At 36.1% G+C, this 26231-nt stretch overlaps 1 long non-coding RNA gene across 1 annotated transcript in view; it reads right to left on the bottom strand.

Moving 5' to 3' along the window:
- LOC141514145 (uncharacterized) overlaps positions 1–26231 on the bottom strand; it is a 345149-nt gene that overhangs the window by 158844 nt on the left and 160074 nt on the right. The window contains exon 2 of the long non-coding RNA XR_012475953.1: positions 18695–18811. This is a non-coding gene — a long non-coding RNA (uncharacterized LOC141514145). The remainder of the gene's footprint in view (positions 1–18694; positions 18812–26231) is intronic.

Below are 26231 nucleotides of genomic sequence, written 5' to 3'. Positions count from 1 at the left end.
CCTTTTCAAAAATTTCTGAATAAAGTCCTAGAGCGGATCTTTAAAATTATCAAGATAATGCTAACAAAAATATGTAAAAGAACCAAAGAGGTCCCCATCTCCAAGCTGCTCTTTGATGAAGTATGTTAAGCTTCAGACAAACATAAATAAGACAAATGACCCCAGCCATTAAAAATGGCCTATCTCCTGCCTTTTGCTTGCATCACAACCATAAAACATGATGATTTACAGATAAAGGGGGAGGGGCCCTCTTGCTTCCCTTCTGCAGAATTTATTTTTCTTTGATAGAACTTCATGCCTTTCCTTCATATTACTCTCTTCCTCCTCCTCCTCCTCCTGTTTGCTTACTGACTCCCTCATCTCCACCCTTTCCCTCCTCCAAAAGACTTTTAATTGGTGGTTTATGATGGCAAAATACCCCTAGTCCAACAAAATGGTTAGAGGGAAAAAGTAAAGGTGAACGAACTTGAGTCAATTGGAAAGGAAGTTCCCCTCAGCCCAAAGTGCATGGACTGGCAAATCCATGTTTTCCTAAGCACTCACCTCAGTTTTATTAGGGAGAGAGGCTTCCCTTGCTGAATAATAAAGTCTTTTTAGTCCAAATTCCCAATGTGGTCTTCTGTAGTGGTAGTAGTAGGGGGATGGGAGTATTAAACCCACAAACTAGAGACAAATGATTTATAATGTGCCATTCTCAAAGTTGGACTCTCAAGCACCTTTAGGAGTACAGAGAAATAGTATTTGCAATTAGACAACAACTGCAATTACTCCCAGATCTTGACCTGTCTTGCCCTAATCCAATTTCTATCTTTTCTAGCTAGTTCTTGTCCTTATTCCTGGGGCAAGTGGCAGAAATTATTAGGTAAAGGTCTTTAGGGTCACTTACCCTAAAGCCCCTCATAATTCTTCAACTCAAGATCAGGAATACTCTTCCCCAGGGGGGAGAGCATAAGAGAATTTAATACAACCAAGGTCTTGGAAGGGTATAAACTTGTGCTCTGCTCTACTCTTGGAGATAAAGTCGAGAAAGTCTTTTGGGCAAACTAAGATGCTGCTTCCTGGTCGGTTGTGATTGAGCAGAATTATCTGGGTTCCTATAGCTTTGCACTTGACCTGGACTGGACCACCTCAAATTCCAAGGTGCCTACAAAATTCAGCTAAGGAACTCCCACAGAGTCAGTGGGCAGTAGAATGTCATGTTGCCTGGAAAAAGTTCAGATAGAGACAGAAAAGCCATGTGGCATGCTGGAGGGGCAGATCTGGTTATTCAAGTGTGGAACAAAATAACAGACAGGAGTAGGGAGGAGTCTTAGGAGACATTTAAGATCATGAGCTCTGAACCAAGTTGAACTTGTATTGCTAATTCCATCCAAGGAGAACCCAAGTTTTGCTATTTGCCAGTCAATTACTTTATTTCCTGTTTTGTCACTATCTCATTCTAACAGTTTTAGACAGCACTAAGAATTTCATTATTTAATTTGATGTTTAGGTTATTTAACTGGTTATTTGTAAAAAAATCTCATTAGCCAACAAAACTGAGTTGTTTGCTGTGGTTATTAAATTGCCAGGAGCAAGACTGATGCTAGTAGGTTGGTGAGGAGAGAGAAGGAGCAGGAGATTATTTTTCTCTCAAAGAAAACTGGGTGTTTGGGGTGAGCTTATTAGAGAAAGAATGCAAATTTCATAAATCCTAACTCAAATATTAAACATTTTCTTTTCCTTTGGTGATAGGGAGGGTGGGGAATATGAGCCGGAAAGCCTCATCATAGAGCTTAGCAAATTTCCTGTAAATATACTTGAAAGGAAAAAAAAAGTTCAAGGTGAGGACTTTGTACAGGTATCATTGTTCTTTGCTGGAAAACTCTTCGCCAGTACCTAGAACTAAAGTGTGACATCCAGTACCTGGGGCTAGAGATCTATTGGACTTACTCACAAACTCCCTATGGTGGTTATATATATATATATATATATATATATATATATATATATATATATATATATATATATATATGGAAGCTATTTCCCAATTTCTTAAAAAATTGCTCTGTGTTGTTCAACTCATATCTTTTATTCCATAAATTAAAAAGAAAATATATTTTAAAAAAGAAAGGAAAAAACCTTAGTTGAGGTGTGAGACAAAGTCTTTCATTTTATAGTTTTAAAGCAATCTGAACATTCTTGTTACTGAGGCTACTAAGAATTTCTCACCCTTTATTCTATTCTTTGTCTTTTATTTCCCAGTTTAAGCAGGATTTAAATCCAGTTTTTAATGAAATCTTTTGGGAATAATTTTCCTTTCTAAATGAATATATATATATATATATATATATATATATATGTGTGTGTGTGTGTGTGTGTGTGTGTGTGTGTGTGTGTGTGTGTATACATACACATATATAAACATAAAATGTTCATGGTTAGTCATCAAAATTTTTTCCAGGTCCTAAATTTTTTTTAAGAAATTATTCATGGGGGGACAGTGTTCAGATATAACACATTTTCTTTTTTACTTCTTGCAAGGGGCTGGCATTGGAAGGCCTGCCCAGGACCATAGGGCCAGATGGATTCTAGGCCTAAGGGGTGGTATGGGGGCTCAGAGCTTCTTGGCCCCAGGACCAGGGATCTGTCTGCTGCACAACTCAGCGACCCTACAGCAGAGTCAGAGTGAAAGGAGAGAGAAAATATAGTACACGGTAGTGGAGAAATAAGAAAGGATGGAGTTGCGATCAGCAATGGCAACAGTGGAAAAATATGGAAGTAACTTTTGTGATGGACTTATCATAAAGAATGTGATCCACTCACGACAGAGTTGAACAAAGATTGAAGCATATTTTTTGTTATTATTATTTGGGGGAGGGTGCAGGGCAAGTGGGGCTGGGTGGTCTGCCTGGAGCCACATAGCAGAATGATATTTGGGTGTCTGAGGCCAGATTCAGACCCAGGTGCTCCTGGCTCAAGGGCCAATGCTCTGTCTGCCACCCAGCCACCCCTACTATTATTACTATTTTATTTTATTTTGGGTCTTTTTTTTCTTTCTTCTTTTTGGTTTTTGCAGGGCAGTGGGGATCAGGTGGCTTGCATGTCACATGGGTGGGTGATTATTGGGTTTATGAGGCTGGATATGAACTCGGGTGCTCATGGTTCCAGGGCTGGTGCTTCGTCCATTGCGCCACCTGGCCATACCTACAATTATTACTATTATTTTTTTATTTTAATTTTTTTTCTCTCCCCTTTACTTTTTCGCCCAAGCAAGTCTATCTATATTCATGGGGGGAGGGGTATTTTGTTTACTTGTAAACAAGTATATTTTATTAATGTAAAAAAAAACATTTGTATGAAATGAGAATAAAAAATTAGAAAATAAAAAAGCAAAAAAAATAATAATAATAAAATGATTAAATTACCCAGAAAAAAAGAAATTATTCAGTTAATTGTTTTAATCTGTTTTGCTTTTAGTTGGATCTCTCAAAAAGTTAGTCTCTTCTCTTTGAACTGATCTACTACATTCATAAAGCAGTTGTCATAAAGGCAAAGTACCTGTTTTAATTATATTATTACATTAAGGAAGTGCTGGTCAGATAATGAACATGTACAATTCATTTTGATTTCTTGGGATTTTATTGGTTGCATACTAATTTCTGGCATATGAATATAGATGCAGTCAATGCTTCCCTATGATTCTGTGCATGCTAACCAGTGATTCACTAATTTTTATACTTGCTACATCATTTATTTGCCAAGTACTGACTGTTTGTAACTTTGCTTCATAATGTTATTGTGGTAAAATTTTACTATTGGTTTCTGAATGCTATGATTGATATAGACATTATTCAATGTCAGAAATTGCCTGGAAGTACTGGTGTATCTAGACAACATCATTGTCTTTGGAAAAATACTAGAACATGAGGAAAGATTGATGAATGTTAGTTCATTTAGAATAGATAGTCTGAAAATTTCAAATAACGTATCAATTTTGTAAAGCCTCTATTGTACTCAACCCAGCACCTGCCCTGTCATAGGTGCTAAAAAACAGATGCTTGTTGATTTGATTGGAAAAGTAAGTGCGTCAAATAGTATATTAAAATGGCAAAAACAACAACATGGAGAAGACAAATATGTTCCTGAAATGGCCACATTCACAGAAGCTTCAGAAACTAAGAACCATTCTAGGATTTGCTATTATAAATTTACTAAGAGCTCTGCCACCACTGTTAATCCATTAATGATCTTACTCTTGAAAACCTGATTGAAGAGTCACAGAAACAGAAGGACAAGAATGTTCAGATTGCTTTAAAACTACAAAGTCAAAGACCTGGTCTCCCACCTCAGCTAAGACTTTTTTCCTTTTCTGTTTTTAAATTTTATTTTATTTTTAATTTATGGAATAAAACAAGCATTCCCATAGCATGGTACAATTTAAAAAACTACAAATCTGCTGTACACAACTTGCAATTCCTTTCAAATATACAGCATGTTTTCATGTAAATTTCTTTTCTTACCTATCCCAGACTGCCCTAGAGATGGTTACCATTAGGCACAAATATATATGTATGTGTGTGAGGTATATATGTATGTGTATGTATGCAAAATTATTCTTTGCATCTATCAGTTTTTTCTCTAGATGAAGAAAATATCTTTCTTCCTAAATCATTTAAAGTCAATTTGGGCATTTATAGTAGTCAAAATAACTTGTTCAAAACTCCAAGTCAGTCTTCAATCAATATTGCTATTACTATATACTGTGTTGTCTTGGTTCTGCTAATTTTACTCTTCATTATTTCATGCAAGTCTTTCCAAAATTTTCTAAGATCATTAAGCTTATCATTTCTTGTAGCACAGTAGTCTTCTATCACAACTTGTTTAGTCATTCCCCAATTGATGGGTATCCCTGAAATTTCCAGAACTTCTAAATGGGCAACAGGCCAGTAGCATATAGCAACCCTGTTTCACTGTACCAATTGTCTTCCTTGCCTCAATCTATTATGCTAAAACACTCAACTTCCATTCACTAGAAAGCAACTTACAGATGAGACAATAGAAGAAGCTGGAGATGGGTCAAGTGTTGTACCCGACTGACCACATGCACAATACCTGGAATCAGATGGTAACATAAAAGCACTACATAATGACTTTTGACATATAGGTCTAGGGAGAAACCAGGAGAGAGCAAGAAATGAATTAATTTGGTCCTAGACAGTAAGATATGTCACCAAGAAGTAGGAAACCTATGCATGAAATCTCCCTAAAGAAAAGTAAGTACCTTTGTAACTTGTTTGCATTGGTTATTTATCTATGGAAAGAGATGACAAGAATAGCTTCATGGGGACTGACCAATTTCATCGAGTATGCACAGGCATATCCAACAAGAAACCTGAAAAGCTTCCGCAGTTGCTAAAGCTGACAAGGAATTTTGCAGAAGAGTTTATTTACACAAAGACAGGTTGAACAAAAGGTTTCTCTCATTTTCAGACATGTAGTGACCTCTGCCTGAACTCAGCCACCGGAATTTCCTTATGTGTCCTTATATATTGGGTAATACCTTAGTGCTAAATGATTGGGTGACACCCAATTACTGATCCAATTACTGAACTAGTCCCTAGAGAAACAACTTACTTTCATGTAAAAAGTGTTTCTCTGGCTACCCAGTCAAACTCCTCGTTCCATGTATTTGAGAAAGGTTATTGGGACCTCCATTATCTTTTTTCATCACTTTAATAAGATTGTGTTTGCCATTACATTATGGATCTAACTGCAATGGAATTCCCAGTGATCCTTGAACTAAGAACCTACACAGTCAGAAGTGACTAAGGTTTTTTTGGAAAAATCTCTGTATATGATTCCTTTTGACTAAGGCAGAAACTTAAAGAACAATTTACTCAAAGAAATTCTAGCACTGGAAAAGGTGTTCAAAAAAAAGTGTAAGAGTATACTTTACCATGCTCAAGGAGACCCACAGCTTAAGCATTTTCAACTATTTCTTTTAGGAACACTGAGGCATGAAATAAAATCACAGTGGAATCACCATGTATAATTTCTAACACAAATTTATTAGAATGCATTGACTCTGTAGGCTTTATAGAATAAAGCTTACATAATAGATGCTAATGTTTGGGTGAGAGTAACAGATACTTCTTCACTTGTACTCTGAACTCCAGAAATTGGAAGGTGCTATGATTGACTTTGCTCTTCTCAGCAATACAATGATCCAAGACAACTCTAAAAGACTCATGTTAGAATGAAAAAGAACTATGGAATTGGAATGCAGATAGACGTATACTTTTTAAAGCTTTTATTTATTTTTCCTGTTTTTTAGCCTTTCTTTTACAAGATGACTAATGACATATAGTCATATGTTTTACATGACTGTACATGTATAACCCATATAAAATAGCTTGCCTTCTCAATGGGGGCAAGGAAAAGAAGGAAGAAAGAAAATTTGGATCTCAACATTTTAAAAAACTAATGTTAGAAATTGTTTTTATCGGCAATAGGAAAAAATAAATATTAAATAAAACTAGATATACATATTTTAATATTTATTATTAAATTTGTCTCATTATTAAATGTTATCTTATTTGATGGATAAAAGAAGCCTACCAGTAGCCAAAAGAAATCTCATTGACACAAAGATACAATGCCCAGGTTCATTGTCAAGATCTTCAACAAGAATACTAAGTTACAGTGAGAAATTCCACTGTTCAACAGATCTACTAGTTATCACACTGATGGAAAGTTTCTCTTCATCAAGGCTTTGAGACACTGGACAACTTTAATCAATCAGTCAATCAATATTTATTAAGGAATATCAGTAAGGTCCTGTCTTGAGCACCGAGGATATAAAAAGAAGAAAAAGAAAGACCTTGTCCTTAAAAAAGTTTAAAATCTAAGGGGGGAGACAGCATAAAAATATATGAAAATAAGCTATGTACAGGATAAATCGGAAATGATTAAGAGAGATTGCAGAAAGGTTTAATGTAGAAGATGGAATTTTAATTGGAACTTAAAGGAAGCCAGGAAGGTCAGAAGTCAAATAGTGGAGAAAGAGCATTTTGAGCATGGAGGACAGTCATAGAAAATACCAGAACTGGGATATGGAGTGCAGAACATCCAGGAGGCCAATGTCACTGGATTATAGAGTATGTTTGGGGAATAAGGTATAAGAAGATTGAAAAGATAGGAGGGAGCTAAGTTAGAATAGTCTTTGAATGCCAAATAAAACATTTAATATTTGATCCTGGAGGCAATTAGGAGTTACTGGAGTTTATCAATAGGAGGGTAAGCCTAAGGTAGAAGATCCCCACTCCAACCCCAGCAGGCTACTGTAGTCATTGGGGAGTGAGGTGAAGAAGGTCTGCACTAGAGTACTGCCTTTGTCTGTTTATAGAACACCTCAGCTAAGGGGATGCTGTAAAAATAATTTGGTTGTTGTTGATAAGACTCTCTGATGAGTCAAAACAAAGAAGTGAAACAAACATTGTAATCCAAAAAGCTTGTCATGGGCTAGAACAAATGCCACTTTAACCAGGAGAGGATTGAAACCATATACTGTAACTTCTGTCATTTGCAGAGATATGAAACATAAAAATATTAATAAATCAGCCTTGGCCCCTCCCCCCAATAAGTTATGATATAGGAATGCAGGCAGAATTCACTACCATCCACTATATAGGACCAGAAAGATCAATAGGGCACAAGACAACTAGGTCCAGTTGACCTATAAGGCTACATGTAAAAATGGAGAAATGCTTACACATGTGACAAACAGCAATATTAGGGTCATTTCCATAACACATGACTTTAACACAACTTCATATTACTGATGTACATGCTACTTATTCTATTTATGCTTCTTTTTATTGTTTTGCTATTTATGTCTATTTTCCTATTGTTAGTGTTATGATTAGATTGTAAGCTTGTACTCTTATTTGTTAATTTACATATAACAATGCTTGCTCTTTCATAGACCTATTGGCAGGTGGTTGAACAATGAATAGAGGGACAGGCTAGAGTCAAGAAAACCTAAAATCTGGCCCCAGACACTTACTTGATATGTGACCTGAGCTTTTACCTTCCTCAGACAGATGTTAATAATAGCTCTACCTATCAGAATTACTGTGAGAATAAAAGGAAGAAGCATTTTTAAAGTGTTTTGCAATACTTAAAGTTCTACACAAGTACTGGATAGTAACTATTGATATTAGTATTAATGCTAGTTTTCCATGGTTTTGCTAGTTATGCAAACTTGCTTGTATTCTGTGGATATTCATTTAAAATGATAATGGGGGGGCAGCAGGGTGGTGCAGTGGATAGAGCACCGGTCCTGGAGTCAGGAGTACCTGAGTTCAAATCCAGCCTCAGACATTTAATAATTACCTAGCTGTGTGGCCTTGGGCAAGACACTTAACCCCATTTGCCTTGCAAAAAAACCTAAAAAAATAAAATAAAATAAAATGATGATAGGACCCTTTAATAGTCCTGCATGTAATTTTGATACTTAGCTACAAATAGCTAGATGTCATCTTGCTCAGTTACATGAAGAAGCAGCATGGTAATAGGAGTAATACATATGAGGCATGAGAGACTGCTGTAGGGTCAGTCTGCATGATTAAGATATGGCACAAAAGGCTGACCAGAAGAAGATAGTTGGTGCATTCATATCATCTGTCCAAGATAATTAGCTATTGAAAGAACTTAACAAGTGATATTTTACATTATGTACTATATCTATAGCATCTTCTACTGGTGTATACTTGCTGAAAACACCACCATGAGCTGATTATTTGGGATGATGATGGGATAATTAATTCTGCTAAGTGTTGATGTTTATTTTGATGTTTACATCTCAGTTGATTTTGCAAGTGACTGGAAGATAGCTGGCTCTGGGAAGAAATGTCAACCACCTTTTTAACCACAGAGACATAGCCAATAGAAATATTGGGCAGAGTCAGAGATCTGCCTGCTGGTCAGGCAAACTACCCAGAATTTGCCTGGCTCCTGTGGTTTTTTTCATTTGACCTAGAACAGTCTACCTGATTTCCCAGTTGGCCAGTTACACTAAAATAAAGAATACCAGTATGTTCACAAGTAGTTAGGTGCCATCTTGCCTAGCCACATAAAGAAGCAGCATGGAAACTGGGGTAATAAATGTAAAGATGATGAGAGACTATTGGAGGAGCAGACTGACTGATTAAGGCAAAGCACAAAAGGCTGGCCAAAAGTAGAAGATTGTTGGATCATTCAGATCATCAGCTCTGGACCAGATTGAACCTGCACTGCCAGTTTTGGTCCCTATTTAATTTCATGCTTAGGCTATGTGACCAAATATTTAACCAGTAAGACTAAGATGTGGGAAGAAAGCAAACAAAATTCATTAAAGGGACACCAAATAATTTTCCCTTAAGCACAAGCTGACATGTATGAATAAGCTAAAAGGATAGTCATATACTTTCATAACTATGAAGATTTCATAAGTCAAAATTCTAAGACTTTGTTTTAAAAAAATAGAGAGGAAGGCAGAGAGCTTCCTAAAACCAAGCAAGTTTCCTACATGATTACTTGAAAGAAAAAGTCTAGTATTAAATGGAAGGAATGAGAATTCAATCAAGTCTGAGCTGGAAGACTCATCTGCCCAGGTATTCATTTTAGCATTGCTTCTGGTGACTGGACTTATATAGCTCATGACCTTGTTTACAAGGTCCTTTGGTTGGTTAAAATGGTGCCAAGAAAAGACTTGGGAAGGGGGTTAAGTAGAGGAAGAAAATATTAAATGGAAAAAATAAATAGATAATCTTAAAAATGAGAGAGGAAATAAATTAAACAACATAGAACTACTTTCATTAGAATTTCTAAGGCAAGGAAATTTTTTGACATGTTGTACTAGCAGTGATAAGAGCTGATCAACAATGGAGGCACACCCTGTACTGAGGACAGATACTGCTGCTCAATCAGCCTGCTAAGTGGTATTTTTGTTGTTGTTGTTGGCAACAAGAGAGATTTCCCTTCAAAGAAGTTCCAGCAGTAAGTTCCCTTTGCACTATTTAGGCACAGACTTCTTGCCTTAAGGAGGAAGGAGTGGGCAAAGGAAAAATAGAGACCTGTAAAGTATGGTATGATGCTGATCAGCTCTAACAGTCATAAATACACAGCAAAATCCCTCAGGCTGAAATAGTTCCTTCAGGTTGGTATTCTGTCTCCTGCCATGGGCAAAAATATTAGGTAGGAAAAGAAAAAAAAAAGTTGCAGTCCTCAGGAATTAAGCGGGGGTGGGGGGGTGGGGGGTGGGAAAGCTTCTATCCTCTCCAGGACTTTCAGAGGCTTCCAGCCCTTGTACTTAAGCCTCCTCCTCACAGTCCTTGGCATGTCCTTCTGCCTGGCAGATTATTTCTTCTTGGAATAGGATGAGAACTCTTGAAGGGTCCATCTCTCTAAGTTGTAAGGATCTTCTAAAGTAAACCTATAATGACCTGTGATCACAGATCCTTCCAGCTCATCCTAAAATAAAAGATAACTGTCCAGATAACATGGTATTGGGGAACCTCTTTAATACAGAGAGGCTACTGTAATCCTCAAGTCTAATTACTGTTGTAAGGAAAAGATTATTTCCTTGGATTCTCCTCACAATGTCTAACACAATATTTAGTAACAAATAGGCTTTGAACAAATGTTATTACCCAATGATAACTGTGAGGATTTGAACCCCAGATAAATTACCCAAGAAAATGTTTGAATGACTGGGGTGATAGGTGGAGGGAAGGAGCAAAAAAGCTTTCTGTTTGTGGTACAGTGACCCTATCTGGCAGCCCAAGAAGGCACATCACAAAAATCCTATCACACAAGAAGGTTGCCTCCTCTGTCTAGCCATAAAGTCAAATTAGACAAAAAGAGTGCAATAATAACCAAGAGTTTGTCACCTGAAGTTCTACCCAGCAAGAAACCCATATCAGATCTTTCCTGTTTATCCTGTTATATCTCTTTTTTATACATAGTTGTTTGCATGTTTTCTCCCTCATTAGACTGTGAGATCTTTAAAAGCAGAGGTGCATGAGGTAGAGAGGAACGAGTTCCTTGTATGACCTGTGTTTAACACAATCTCTGGCACATAGTAAGAGCCTAATAAATGCTTATTGAGTGACTGATCTGAGAGATCACAGATTCTGAGCTGGAAAGGACCTCAGATGTCAACAAGGTCAACTCACTCACTTTACAAGTAAGGAAACTTAAGCCCAGAGAGCTTGTCATCCAGCCATAGCCACAAAGGTACTAAATGGCAGAAGCAGGACTCAAACCTAACATCCTATGATTTCAAATGAAGTGCTCTTTTTCACTAAACAAAGCTGCTAACTAATAAAAACCAAAACCTTTTTTAAATGCACAATGTCTGAACATAAAGACATCAGAAAAGGTATGGTGGCTTCAACCACCATAGACTCCTACCATTCTATCTAAATTTAAGTTGCTTCTTTCTCTTACTTGTTTTTCTTCCTTCTCTCCCTTTCCCTTAACCAAACGTGTACTTCCATCACTCCTAGAAAGCAATTTTCTTATCATCTTTCTTGAATTCATCATTAGAGAAAAGAGAGGGACATCTTTCAGAACATTCATAGCCTCATTATTTTTTTTTTAATTTTGAACTTAAACATCAAATAAAATGGACATTTCCATATACATATACAATCCTGCTTTTTACCCAAGTAATGGAGCAGTTGTGCTATATAGGTTACTCCTGAAGTGGTTGAAAGAATGCATAAGAATGAACTGAATTGAAAGAATTAAAAGAATTAAAAGAATGACACCTTCATAAGTGATTTCAGTTTGTTGAAAAGATTTTGGAACATGAGGGAAAAGGAGTTTCAGTGAAGTAATTATCAGCTATTTTTAAATGTTGAACTAGAACCCTTGGACCCACCAGTATGGATAGGACTCAGCCTTACCAAGCTCTTGCATGTAACACAGTAAAACTACCCCATATTTGGGCAGTATAGAACAGAAAAAAAAAAGAATTACACATAAAGTTCTGAATCTCTAAGATAATTCAACATGTAATTTTCAAACCTGTCCTGGTGGTCTGTGATTCTTTCCTTCCTTTTGTTCTAAACAGCATATTTCACACTTCATAAATGACTTTTTTTCTTTTTTTGGAAGGAAAGAGAATATATTATTCTTAGTTCCTTTCTCCTTCCCATCAACCTTCATTAAAAATAAATTTTTTTAATAATTATGAAAATACATCAACATTCTCACACTTTTCCTCTTAAAAAAGTATATCCCATTCTAAATCTTGAGTCCATCACCTCAAAAGGTGTCAAAAAGTACCAGCATACTTCATCACCATTAGGTTCTCTGGAATTATGGTTGGTCTCTGTAATTATCAGAGTTAATAAGTCAGTTTTTTTTCTTTACAATGTTGTTTTTATTGTATAAATTGTTTTCCTGGATGTGTTCACTTCTCTCTGCATGAGTTCATATGAACTATCTCAGGTCTCTCAGAAGCTATCCTAGTAACATTCTATTTTACTCATAATTCCCATTTGAGCGACACTCCCTTAATTTTCAGATCTTTCCCACTACAAAAGGGATGCCATAAATATTTTTGTACTTAAGGGTCCTTTTCCTCTTTCATTGATTCTTTGGGGTATGAATATAATAGTGGCATCACTGTTCAAAATAGTATACACAATTTAGAGACTATTTGGGCCCAGTTACAAATTGCTTTCCAGAATGGCTAAAGTAATCCACAATTCCATAAAGAGTGAATGCATCAGTGTGTCTTTCTTCCTGCAGCTCCTCCAATATTTGTCATTTTCTTTTTTCATCAACTTTGCCAGACTGCTGGGTATGAGCTGTAACTTCATAGCTGCTTTAATTTATATCTCTCTGATTATTAATGATTTGAACTTTTTTTCATGTGGCTACTGCTAGCTTGATTTCTTTCTTGGAAACTGCCTACTTGTTTCATTTGACCATTTATCTATGGATTAATGCTCTTGTTCTTAAATTTTTTTAATGTTCTTTATTTATCAAAGGAATTTGCTTAAAAAAATTTTCTATCACCTCTTTACTGTTTTAACTACATTGGTTCTGTCTGTACAAAAAAAAACAATTTAATTTAATATATAGTCTCTTATTCACCTGGACAGGTGTCACAGTGGTCACAACAAGTGGCCCAGAAACTGGAATCCAGCCAAGACCTCTGATTGAGATCCTGAGAAAGCAAGGGGGAAGGCCTGATTAATTGAGAAAGCGAAGCCTTTCCATGTTTGAATAAGATTATCCAAAGGAATGCAGATCCTTTTTTTGTGTGCTCATTTGTTTGAAACAAAAAAGAACAGTAAGCTGGGGGGGGTGAGGAAGGGTGAAGTACATGGGGAGGCAATAAATGAATTCATGAATTCATGTGAATGGGTTCCATTTGGGGGTAGTATGGCAGAGGCAGTGCTGTGAAAGGCTGTTGTCAAAATAGTAAACAGATACTCTTCCCTTTGCTTGTATTTTCCCATAATTAAAGGAAACTTTTCCCACAGGAGCCCCTAAGTCCATTTATTTCTCCTGTTCCATGTTGAATATTTCTCTAAATCATCATGATTTATCATCTCTAGTCCAACATGCCTTACAAGTTACCCTCTCCTCCAATATATATACACAGGGGCACAATCCATTACAGCTAAAATGCACTTTTAAAAAGAGATCTGAATCTTCATTCAATAAAAATTTAGAGAGGACCTACTGTATGCAAGGCACTATGTGAAGTGATATGGGAGAGAATTACAAAATCTTTGCATAATGAGTCAGAAGGGATCTTTTAAAAATTATCAAATTTGACTTTTTTATGGAAATAAGATAATAAATATCCAGAGATGGGAAGTGACAGTGGCAGGGTCAAATCTCATTCCACATAAATATGTATATTGCACAAATATGACAATTGATCAGGAGGCCAAGATTTACAACTCTACATTTTGCCCTTTAATGAAAATGGTGGAGTCAGTTGGCCTTAAAAGATCTTACCAACACAAAAGTTATAAAATGCTGTCCAATCAGGTCTTGACTACCATTTTGGATTATCTCCATCCAGGTAGGAGGTGACTCGATTTTCACATTCAACATAAAAGTGGATATTCTGGTTCTTTTATTCTTTTAAGATACTTCAAACTTGTCACTAGTTGTCTCCTTTATCAAAAGGTTTTTATTCCACTTCCCTCAATTCTTTTCCCCACTCCAATCCATCCTCCACTCAGTTTCTAAAGACATTTTCCTAAAATACAGGTCTGATCATCTTTTTCCCATGTACTCAATAAACCCCAGTGGCTCCTTACTGTCTCCAGGATTAAATACAAAATGCTCAATTTGACATTCACAGCCCTTCATAACTAGCCTCCTCCTACTTTTTCAGTCTTTTTCATCATGTTCCCCAATATGTATTTGATCAAGTGACTGACTGTTTAATTCTGGCAGTTCCATGAACAAGATTCATCTCTCAGCTCCTGGCATTTTCTCAGACTGTCCCCCACACTCAAAATGCTCTTCCTCCTCCTCTTCATGACTTCCTTAGATTCCTTAAGGTCTCAGTTATAATCCCACCTTTTTCAGGAAATCTTCCCTAGTACCTCTTAATTTCATGCTCCCCCCTTTAATTATTTATTTATCCTATATTTATGTTGCTTTGTTTATGTTTTCTCTCACATTAGATTATAATCTCCTTGACTGCCTTTTGCCTTCTTTTGTATCCCCAGTCTTCACCATAGTGTGTGAAACATAGTGGTACTTAATAAATATTTATTGAATTGAATTGCTGACTATATTCCTAACATTTACCTTTTAAAATTTATAACCAAATCTAATTGTGGAAAAGGTACTGTATTTCCTAATTCAATGCAATCTTTGGACCACATTTTCATGTCAAAAAATCAGGACTGACACAGAAAGAAAGTCAAGGGATGTTAAAGAGAACAAATTCTAACTGCCCATCTTTAAAGGACATCTCTCATCCGAAATCTCACTTATCAACAATGAGAAAATTAAAAACACTTCAATGACCAATGCCAAAACATAGGATGTGAAGGCAGCCAAACCTTTGAGGCAGAGCTATTGTTCTAACATGGAAGAACACCTCTGGCATCAAGGAGTATTCCCTCACTCCCCCTCCCCACCCCCGGCCCTGGGCAAAATTACAGGAGCAGAGCCAGGAACACCTAAAGGAGCTGGGCAAGAACAACAATGGGGTGAAGAGAACAGTGCAAACATGATTAAATAAATTAGCTCCACTAATTATCAAGTGTCTAACAACACCTGGAGCAACAGCTGGGGGTGGTGTCTTGAGTAAATAGAATCCAAAAGGATGGAAAGACCTAGATATGTTTATCTGTCTGGAGTTGGGAAAGGGGAAAGCAGAAATTTATGGAGAACTTTAGATTTGTTTGTTTTTTGGTTATAAATTCAAAATTAAAAACATACTTTGATCATACCATGAAAAATATACATACCAAAATATATACAAAATATATATAAAAATATATCATATCAAGAAAAACAGATCACATATACTTTTTACAACTTGAAAGTAAAGAAATTACCAGAGAAGAGATACTGATTCCTATAAAGGATAAAATAAAGAATTTAAATTACATAAAACTGAAAAGCTTTTATAGAAAAATGTAAACAGCATAGGGGAGACACTTTGGAAAAAATCTTTTATCCAGTATCCCCAATGAGAATCTGATATCCAAGATTCAGACAACTAATAGAAATATACAAGAACAAATATCATTCTCCAATAGATAAGTGTAAAAGAATATGTGGCAGCAAAGATATAGAAATAAAGATACTTCACAGCTGGGGAAATAGGCAAGCTATTATATATAAATGCAGTGGAATAGTATTGTACCTTAAGAAATGATTAATATGATAAACATAGAGAAGCATATAAAGACCTACAAGAACTGCTGCAAAACAAAATAAGTAGAGTCAAGAAGACAAAATACACAATGATTAAGTGGAAAGAATAAAAATGAATGTTGGTTGCAAAATTATAGAGTCAATTTGGAGAGAAAGAAGCCATCTATTCTTATTGTTGTGCAGGGGTGAGGGTTCACTGGTAAGTAAAAATCTGAATTATGTAAAAAACAAAATATATTGAAAAAATCTATTTTGAAAAAGAAATTATTAATTTGATTAATAGAGAGAAGCATGGAAAGATATACTCTGATTCAAAGTGAAGTAAGCAGAACCAAAAAAATGGAAAATGTCTACAACAACATAAATGGGGGGGGGGGCGAGAAAAGAGAAACAACAAAACAAACAAAAATGAATTCTTTTAAATTATCATGGTCAAGCTTGGCCTCAAGAGATATGAACAGATGTCTTTTTCCTATTTCTTTGTTAAAATAAAGGGACCATGGGCATGTTGTATATAAAAACCAGAAGTTTTGCCATATACTGGCCCATTTTGCTCTACTTATTTTTCCTCCTCTTTGTGTATTCCTTTCATATATGGGATGACTTTGTGAGGGGATAAGAAAAAATTGTAGAAATAAGGTAAGTGATATAAAAACAAACATCAAAACATTTAAAGTCAAATTTAAATCATAGACCATGTGACATTAGATTTAATTGACCTTTGAATGTCTGATACAATTTACTATAAATTTATCTAATCTCCAGGGTTCATTTTTCTTTTGGAAGTTGATTTATAGCTTGTTAATCTCTCCCCCAACCCCAGAAATTGCTATTTAAATTCTATATTGTGTTCTATTAATCTGAGTATTTTATATTTTTATTAATATTAAAACAGCAAAATAATATCTAATATCCTTTATTTTCTCTCCATTTGCTGTGTATTCTCATTTTTTCATTTTTCATATTCTAGTAACATAGTTTTCCTTTCTTTTGAAGACCAATAATGGTTTAGTTAATGACTAATCTGCCCTATTAGTTTAAAGAATTATCTCCTAGTTTTATTTTTCAGTTGTTTTGTCATTCAATTTGATTAATCTCTTCTTTGATTTTTCAAAATTACTAAATTTGTGCCTAAAGTTATTTTATTTGTTGTTTTTGGATTTTTTTTAGTTACATACCCAAATACTGATACAATCTTTTTATTTTGTTGATGAGTATTTCTCACTATAAATTATTCTCAGAACAAAGTACTGGGCTGTATCCCTAAAATTTTGATGAATGTTTACAAAGAATACAGTGATCAATTGATTTTCCAGATCAGTTGTTCTTGACCTTAAATTTTCTTTTTTAAATGCATTGAAGGATGGGGGTGGCTAGGTGGCATAGTGGATAAAGCACCAGCCTTGGAGTCAGGAGTACCTTGGTTCAAATCCGATTTCAGACACTTAATAATTACCTAGCTGTGTGACCTTGGGCAAGCCACTTAACCCCATTCACCTTGCAAAAAAAAAAGAAAAAAACATAAAAAAAAATGCATTGAAGGAGTGTGTGTGTCTGTCTGTGTGTGTGTGTGTGTGTGTGTGTGTGTGTGTGTGTTTATAAGGCAACTAGTTTGCACAATGGATGGAGTGCTGGACCTAGAGTCAAGCATCTGAGAACAAATTTGAATTCAGGTCTTCCTAACTCCAGGTCCAAGACTCTAAAGAACAAAAATGAAGCCAACTTAATTTGAAGATTGGAAACCTAATAGGAAGTTCCATCATATATGTATATGTACATATATGCATATATATATGTATATATATATATATATAAACACTTTTTCCCCCCATCAAAACTCAAGAAGCTATACTAGCTTCTATTTCCTCTAGGTTAAAACACCAGCTCCTCTGTCTAGTATTTAAAGCCCTTTTATGATCGGCATCCACACTGTCTTTCTGGTCTGATTATACATGATCTTCTTCTCTTGCATTCAATTTTCCAGCCAAATGAGCTACTTGCATTTTTTCTATGTATGGTTTTTCATATTTATATGCTATGCTTTTGTATAAGCTGTCCTTCATGCTGGTAGTCTTGCCTTCTCCCCTCCATTTCTTGGAAAGACCCAACTACCCTTCAAGGATCAATTCAAGCAGGAGTTCCAATAACAAGCATTTCCTGACACCTCCCCTCCCCTGTCACCCCTAGTTTTATTTCCCTCACAATTTCCCCAAATTGCTCTCTATTTTGTATCTAGTCATCTGAACATATATATATATATATATATATATATATATATATATATATGGAAAATATATATATGGAAAATGTCTCTATATATATGTATATACATATATATATACATATATACGTATATATATATATATATATATATATATATATATATATATATATATATATATACTATCAGCAGAACCATAGAGTTCTCCAGAGCATAGCCTGGTATACCTTTTAATTTATTTAAGGCAATGGGATTAAGTGACTTGCCAAGGTCACACAGCTAGGCAATTATTAAGTGCCTGAAGCCGAATTTGAACTCAGTTCCTCCTGACTCCAGGGCCAGTGCTCTATCCACTGCACTACCTAGCTGCCCCACTGGTACACTTATAATCACAATATCCTTAGTAATTACCACAATGACTGGTATGGAATAGGCACTTAATAAATACTACCTTAAATAATTGAATTAAAATCATTCTTATTTAAAAAAAAACTTCAGTGTGACTAAGTGAGACATATTCAACTAGAATTCAGTTGCCTATGAGATATATACCACAAAAATCAAATTAATAAATTCTCAAACCTGTTGTATATAATGCAGAAACCCATTTTCATCAGGCATACCCAAGACTGCCTATTCTTGTTTCTCTTCACACAGAGATGTTCAATCCAAGTGTTCTATTTCCATTCTTGGGGATCTCTGTTAATAACAATGACATAATTGCAAAGATCAGTCTAGTGGGGCAGGCAGCACAAGTATTAACACCTGTTTTTCAGATGGAGAAACTGAGATTCAGAAATATTAAGCAACTTTCCCAAGCTCATATATTCTGTAAAGTGCTAGTGCTAGGATTTGAATCCAGATCTCCTGATAACAACTTTTTGGGGGGGGGCAAGCTCCTTCACTAGCATCGCAAGAGTCAATAATTTCAGAGGTCTCCTTCCCACTTCATGCTTTCACCGTCTTTCTCAGGAAAATCTTTAGAAGCAGAAAATCAGTCAGAATAGGTTTTCAGAATGAATGGGAATTCCTCTCATATGAAATGGTTCTGCTCCTGATCAAAGGATTATCAGAGATCTTAGTGAAAATCTAAATCAGGACACTAATTTTATAAAGTGGTGGCATAGTAAACTTGCAAGGGTTCTCCTAAAGATCATCCTCAGAGCTTCCATTCTCAGTTCCAGTCAATTGAGTGGGAAGTTTGGGACCTGTTGGGGCTTAAAAATGATAGTGTGATCCCATACTGGTTACAGAGTTTAGAGAGTTAATAACTCAGGGATATACAAAGGGGAGATTCTGTCCCCTTTGGCTCTCTTTTCTTTCTCACCAGTGAAGTAAGAAAGGATTGTTTAGAGTTTCTTCTTAAGAAAGGGTGGGAGGTAGGCTGGTTTACTGTTATACCTAGACCCTGGCTACCACAAGTCTTGGTTTCAGCTGCCACTTTCATGCTCATTCTCTCATGATCTTGGTAGAATGAGTATCCAAAACAGACACATCAAAGGTGAGAGGTGATATTTTTGAGGTCAAGAGATCCAAAGTCCTTGGGACTAATTGGGTTGGAGTTGGTAGAGAGGAAGGAAAGCCTCTGAATTAGAAGGGAAAGCATTAAGATTATTGATTCAAGCCTGGAAATTTTACCACCAAATATACTTGGGAGTGGTTTAGTGCAGAGCTGAGCTGAAATGCAAAATGCCTAATCAGCAATATAGAAAACTGCTTTACACTCTGATATTGTTACATTTGTTATGTTAAATTACTAATTTATACTGCATACTGAATATTTTTTTACTTGCCATTTTTAAGGAAAACCCTAGCCATAAAAATGGAAGGGGGGGGGTGAATATACTAAAAGGAAGTCCCTTGTCATCAGAGTCCAGGCTTCCCATTAATGAATTTGGTCCAAATTGCAAACCTGGGTCTAGATCAGCAAAGCCCCCTAAATGAAGGAGGTAGCAATAAAGTACTATAGTTCTTTTCAGTAGGCAGTTACTCCTCGAATTTTGATAAGGAAACAAGGTCAAAGGATTAAGAGACTTTTACAAGATCACAAAGGTAGTATATATAGCAAAGTTAATATTCAAAGGCAAGTTTTCTGATTCCAAATGCACTGTTCTTTCCATTACCTAAAATGGCCCTAAATCTGCAGTATATGGCAAAGTTCTCTATATAAACATCCACTTCTTTGCTTGGCATTTAACAACTTTCATATTCTTAGTTCAGCATATCTTTTCAGCCTTATTATACCTTATTTCCCCTTATCCACATAATGATTCTGCCAACCTGTCCTTCCTGCCATTTCTCACATGTGACATTTTACCTCCTATTTATTATTGTTCAGTCATGTCTGACTCTTCGTGATCCCATTTGGGGTTTTCTTGGCAAAACTACTGGAATAGTTTGCCATTTCCTTCTCCAGCTCATTTTACAGAATAAGGAAACTAAGGCAAACAGTATTTAGTGACTTGCCCAGGGTACAAGTTATCTCTAAGAGTCACACTCCTATCTTTAGTAACTTTTAGCAGGCTATTTCCTTCCTTTTCTCCCTCCCCTTCAAATCTCCATAACCCATGCCTAGAATGCAGTCCCTCCCTCACTCCTACTTTATAGAATTGCTAGTTTCCTTCAAAGTTCAGTCCAAATGCTATTACCTATATAAAGCCTTTCCTATGATCAGATGCCCAACTCTTACTTCCAATACAGAATGTTTGATAAGAACTCTTTCTTCACCACCACCCCATACCCTACATTCACCCAGACCCATTGGTGGGGAAAGATGAAGGGTTTTTGACTAACTTCTCTCTTGTCATTTCAGTCTGAGAACTGGATCTCTAGAGGCCCTTGTCCACTATACTACAATCACAGCATTGATAGAAACACCATTAACATTATGGCTGAATTTCTTCCCTCTAGCCTTTCTAAAGCAGTGTTTCTCTACTAGTATATTAATATCTGATTAACAATCATTTTATTAATTATAGTTAGTGAATAACTAATAAAATGTAGTCACTGGCTTTCTCTTATAAACCAAAACCAACCCCTGGAGAGCAATCAAAGTTTTAAAAGCCTTTGGAAAGGGGGAGGGTGTACCTAGGGGTGTGGACATATTAATGAGGAGGTGGGCAAGAAATCTTTAACTCATCCTGCTGAAAAAGTGACTTGATCAAGAGACAACTCCCTCCAGCAATCTGGACCACAAAAATCCATCTCTACCCAGACTATTTTGGCTGGTTTTCCTCTTCATAATCTGGTTACCCTAAATTCCCAAGGACAGGACAAGATCTCACCAAGACTATATTCTGTTTGTAAGGTTTTCTAGTTAGGTGAGGTTTCAGTCAAGATAAAAAAGCAAGTACCCAAGGATTTGGGTAATTTCATAAATCAGCAATATCCTTCAGAAGATGGCAGAATAATCTACAGAGATGGTTTCTGAATGAGGAAATAGAGAAAAATTCCTGGATCCTCCAATATTAATTGATTACTAATAATTATTCCTTTTAATATCAAAAACTAACATTCATATAATCCTTTAAAGATTGTAAAGCAATTTATGCTAATTCATTTGATCCTCATAAAAACTCTATGAGTTAAGTAAAATGATAATACATCCCCATTTTATAGATAAAAATAAATAAGGTAAATGAGGCTAAGACATATTAAATGATTTGCCTAAGGTCATGCATCTAATAAGTATCAGAGATAGGATTTTACCTCAGGTCTTCTGGATTCCAAGACCAACACTCTCTCTAATTGCACCACCTAGCAGTCAACCAAATTCTTGTCCCCTTTATTAACCAATAAACCTTTATCTTATACTATGCCAGACACCATACTAAGCCCTGGGGAATACAAAAAGATGCAAAACGCTCCCTGCCCTCAAGAAATTTATAGTCAAATGGGGGAGAGACAATATGTGAAAAATTATCTACAAAGCAGAATAGTTAGGGGGGAAAATAACAAAGGGAAGGCATTGAATTTAAGAGAAGTTGGGGGATGTTTTCTGCAGAAGGTGGAACTTAAAGGAAATCAGAGAGGTCAGTAGTTGGAACAGAGGAGGAAAAGCATTCCAGGCATGGGGAAACCAGAAAGAATTCCTGGAGCCTAAAGATGGCTCCTAAAAGCTGATTCCTAACAGTAAATGGACCTCAAACTGGGTTCTTCCCCTAGATTTCTTCAATATGCTATTATGCCAAGGAGCTGCTTAGTGAAGGATGAGAAAGAGAATCAAGATGAGTTGAAGGTTGTCTTTGATTTTGTGGGAGCTATAATGTGAAGGGTCAAAGATCAATTGTAGAAGTCCCAAATGAACACTTGAGTCACCCTTGTTTTCACAAATAAAGCCAGAATTTTAGAGTTAAAAAGTGATTTATTAAATCCCTTTAGTCCCCTCAAAACCCTTTGAAAAACCTAATTGTACTCATAGCTCTCTCCTTTGAGATATTTCAATGGAAGAATGCAAACTCACCACTTAAAATTGCCCTGGCACAGGTGCAACAGCTGTCTTTAAAATGGAATTCTCTCCTGAACAGGAAAAGATGTGAAGCAAAAAATGTATGTTGAGAAGAATTACTTGCTAGGCAGAGTTCACCCTGATATAGTTTGCCATCAAGATGAAGAGGTACTTTAATTTTCTACCTGAAATGAACACTCTTTCAACACATTCATGGAATTTGAATCAAATAAAGATGTATAATATCTCAGGGACTGCTTTAAAATGTACTCTCTCCCTCCCCCACCCACCCCTACACCTCTAGCTCAATCACAAAATGTAAGCCATGACAAGGAAATGTTGGTGGGGAGTATGCAATAACAGCCAGAAGTGGCAGCCACTACTGAAACCCTAGGAGGATAGATGAAAAAAGAACAACACCCTTAAGAAAATAGTCCAATGCCTTCTTTATATAAATCCTTTACTGGTTTCATCTTCAATTACCAGAGAAAACCGTTGCTACAAGATCACTGAGCACTTTCATTCTTTCTAAAAGTGCCATTGGGTAACATAGCTAGGTTTCTCAAGATTTAAGGATGTCTGCCATCCTTGGTTAATTCTAAAGATCTGGAGAAGGGTACTCACACTTTTGATCCCACAAAATTCTTAGGGAATCCCACAAACCTTCATGTTCATCTTATACCTTTTTATCCCACCTCTCAATAAAATAGTCTATATTCATCTGACAGAAGACAGGAACATCAAGAGACTTCAGACATCCAGTCTCAACAGTATAGTCCATTTGAAAGTTCAGAGAAGAGAGAGTCCAAGAAAGAGAAGAGGTCAGCTTACCCCCATTCAAATGCATACAACACAATTGGCCACAACTACCACCAAACAGATGTCTGGAGTTCCATAGCTTTGAGTTCAGCAGTTTTGAGGTCTGCTTCCCCAAGAGAATGCTTCCACAATTCCCATGTTGTAAAACATGGGTGTAAGTGATTTACAAGGATTCTAAGGAATTTCTCTTTTCTTTCTTCCTTACACTAACTTACACTAACTCAACAGTGCTTATACAACCTCCATATAAATGCAGTGCTGCTCCTCAATCTCTCTCTCTCTCTCTCTCTCTCTCTCTCTCTCTCTCTCTCTCTCTCTCTCACACACACACACACACACACACACACACCACAGTTAACCTTGCCTTGTTATAACTAGATCCCTTTCCCAAGAAACCAGCATCATGTTAGAACAGCCCTAAATCAGTCATTCAGTCATCTAAACACACTACACTCACTCTTCCACCCTCACCTCATCCCTTGACAGTGGCCCAAAATGAGTTAAATTACTCTCTATCTCCCTATCACACAACCTAGCACAGCTCTGCTTTTGACTGAGTTGGTTTCCAATTTCGTGGCACAAAATGGAAAGAGTAAGGAATATGGTTTGGAAAGACTTAGGCTATGTTACAGGTTGACCTCAATGAGCTCCTGATGTATAGCTTCATAAAATTCTTTACTTTGCACCTGGAACTATCTCATGCAGCCCAATTTGTTCATCTTGGTTCTGTAGGCTTCAAGAAATATATCCCAAGAATTATGAAAAGGAAAAACCAACCTGTTGTTATCTTTTTTAATATAAAGAAAATGTGGTCTTTTATATAGATTGAGATGGGAAAGTTTTCATACAGATGGGGAAACAAAAGCTCCCAAAGGTTTTTGCTTCTATAAAGTCACATTCCTTTATTAAGCATCTATTATATACCCACTGAGCTAAGTGCTAAAGATATAACAAAAAACAAAAGACAATATGTGCTTTCAAGGAACTAAAGCTTAATGTGAAAGACTACATGAAAAAACTATGTACAAACAAGACATATCCAAGATAGATTGGAAATAATCACCAGAAGGAAAGCACTAGCATTAAAGGGGACCAGGAAGAGTGTCTTGCAGAAGGTAGGACTTTAGGTGAGATTCAAAGGAAGACAGAGATGAGGGAATGAGAAAGAAGAGAGTTCCAAGTATGGGGGACAGTTAGTGAAAATGCTCAGAATAGAGATGGAGTTCTGAATTGCAGAGTACGACATTGTATTTATAGATGGAAGAAGGATTATGGGGTGATGTATATATAAGAAGACTGGAAAGGTAGATAGGGACCATATTACATAGAATATTATATGCCAAATAGAGGATTTTATTTTTGATCCTAAAGGGAATAGGGAGCCACTTTAGTTTATTGAAAAAGAGTATGACATGAACCAGTTTGACAACTGAGTAAAAGTTGGACTCAAGTAAAGAGAGACTTGAGACAGGGGAAACCAACCAGAAGGCTATTATAATAGTTCTGGCAATCAAAGTTAAAAATGGCAGGATTTGGAAACTGATTAGAGTTGAGATGTGAAAGAAAGATAGGAGTAAGGGATGAGACCTACATTATAACTCTGGGTGACTGGAAGGTTGATGTTACCCTCTACAGAAATAGGGAAGTTGAAAAGTGAAGAAAGTTTGGAGAAAAGGTAATGGTTCAATTTTGGACATGTTGAGCTTAAGATGTCTTTAAGATCATGAAGTTTGAGATGTCCTATAGGCAGTTAGAGATGGAAGACTAAAGCTCAGGAGAGATGTCAGGGTTAGACACATGTATCTAAGAATAATCCTCATTAGAAGTTATATTTGAATCCATATTCCTGGTGATATCACTTAATTGAAAAAATATAGAGAAAGAAAAGAAGAAAGTTCAGGACAGAATCCGAGGGGAAAGGAATTCAATGTTAATTCAATCTCTATTAGAGAGAGAGTTAGGAAGAGAACCAAGGGAGAATACTGTTAATGAAAACCTAGAGAAAAGAGATTATCAAAAAAGGGTAATTGACAGTGTCAAAGTGGGCAGAGAAATGGAGAAAGATAAGTATTGAGAAAAGGACTTGACAATTATGTGGTTTGGGGTAATTTTGAAGATAGCATACTTAGTAAATAACAGAACTGAGATTTGAATCCTTCCCCATGGATTCCAAATCCAGCACTCAAAAATTCATACTGAATTCCTTATCCTGTATATTAATCTACTCTAGTACATTTCTCTTTTCTCTCTATTTTCTCATTTTGGAGATTCTATTTATTCTCACAATTTCCAGTATTATATCTATGCATAAAGCATACACATCTAAATCTGTATCCCTGAGCTCCAGACAGCACTTCCTATAAATGGACAGCTTTTCCCTCTTGCAAGTCAGTAGGGGGTTTTCCCCTTAAATTTCTAATAGTCCACCCTTCAGCTGAGAGGTTTAATAATCTAATTATATATCCTCCCCTATTAGGATGTCCCTCTGCCTCCTTAAATCCACGATGTTTGCCCCACATTAAACTACTTCCCCCTCAAAATTACTATTTTTTTTCCCAAAAGTATCAAGATGAATGGTGGAAGAACTGGAAGTCAGGAAATCTGAGTCCAATTCTTGGTTCTGCCTTTTACTAGTATGTTCTTAGGTAAGGCACTTATTTCTACAAATCTTCAGTTTGTTGATCTAAGGAATGTAAAAGCTTTACCAGATAATCTTGGAAGTCTTTTCTAGTTTTAAATTGCTACAACATAGTCATTCTCTCAGCTTTCCTGATTGGACTCCCTGACTCTGATCTAACTTACCTACAATCCTTCTTGATGTTGTTCAGTCATTTCGGTAATGTCTGATTCTTT

The sequence above is a fragment of the Macrotis lagotis genome, chromosome 2 (genome assembly GCF_037893015.1).
Source record: "Macrotis lagotis isolate mMagLag1 chromosome 2, bilby.v1.9.chrom.fasta, whole genome shotgun sequence".
NCBI classification, from domain to species: Eukaryota; Metazoa; Chordata; class Mammalia; order Peramelemorphia; family Peramelidae; genus Macrotis; species Macrotis lagotis.
Note: the sequence above shows the minus strand (reverse complement) of the source record. Positions and strands in the feature narration are given on the sequence as shown.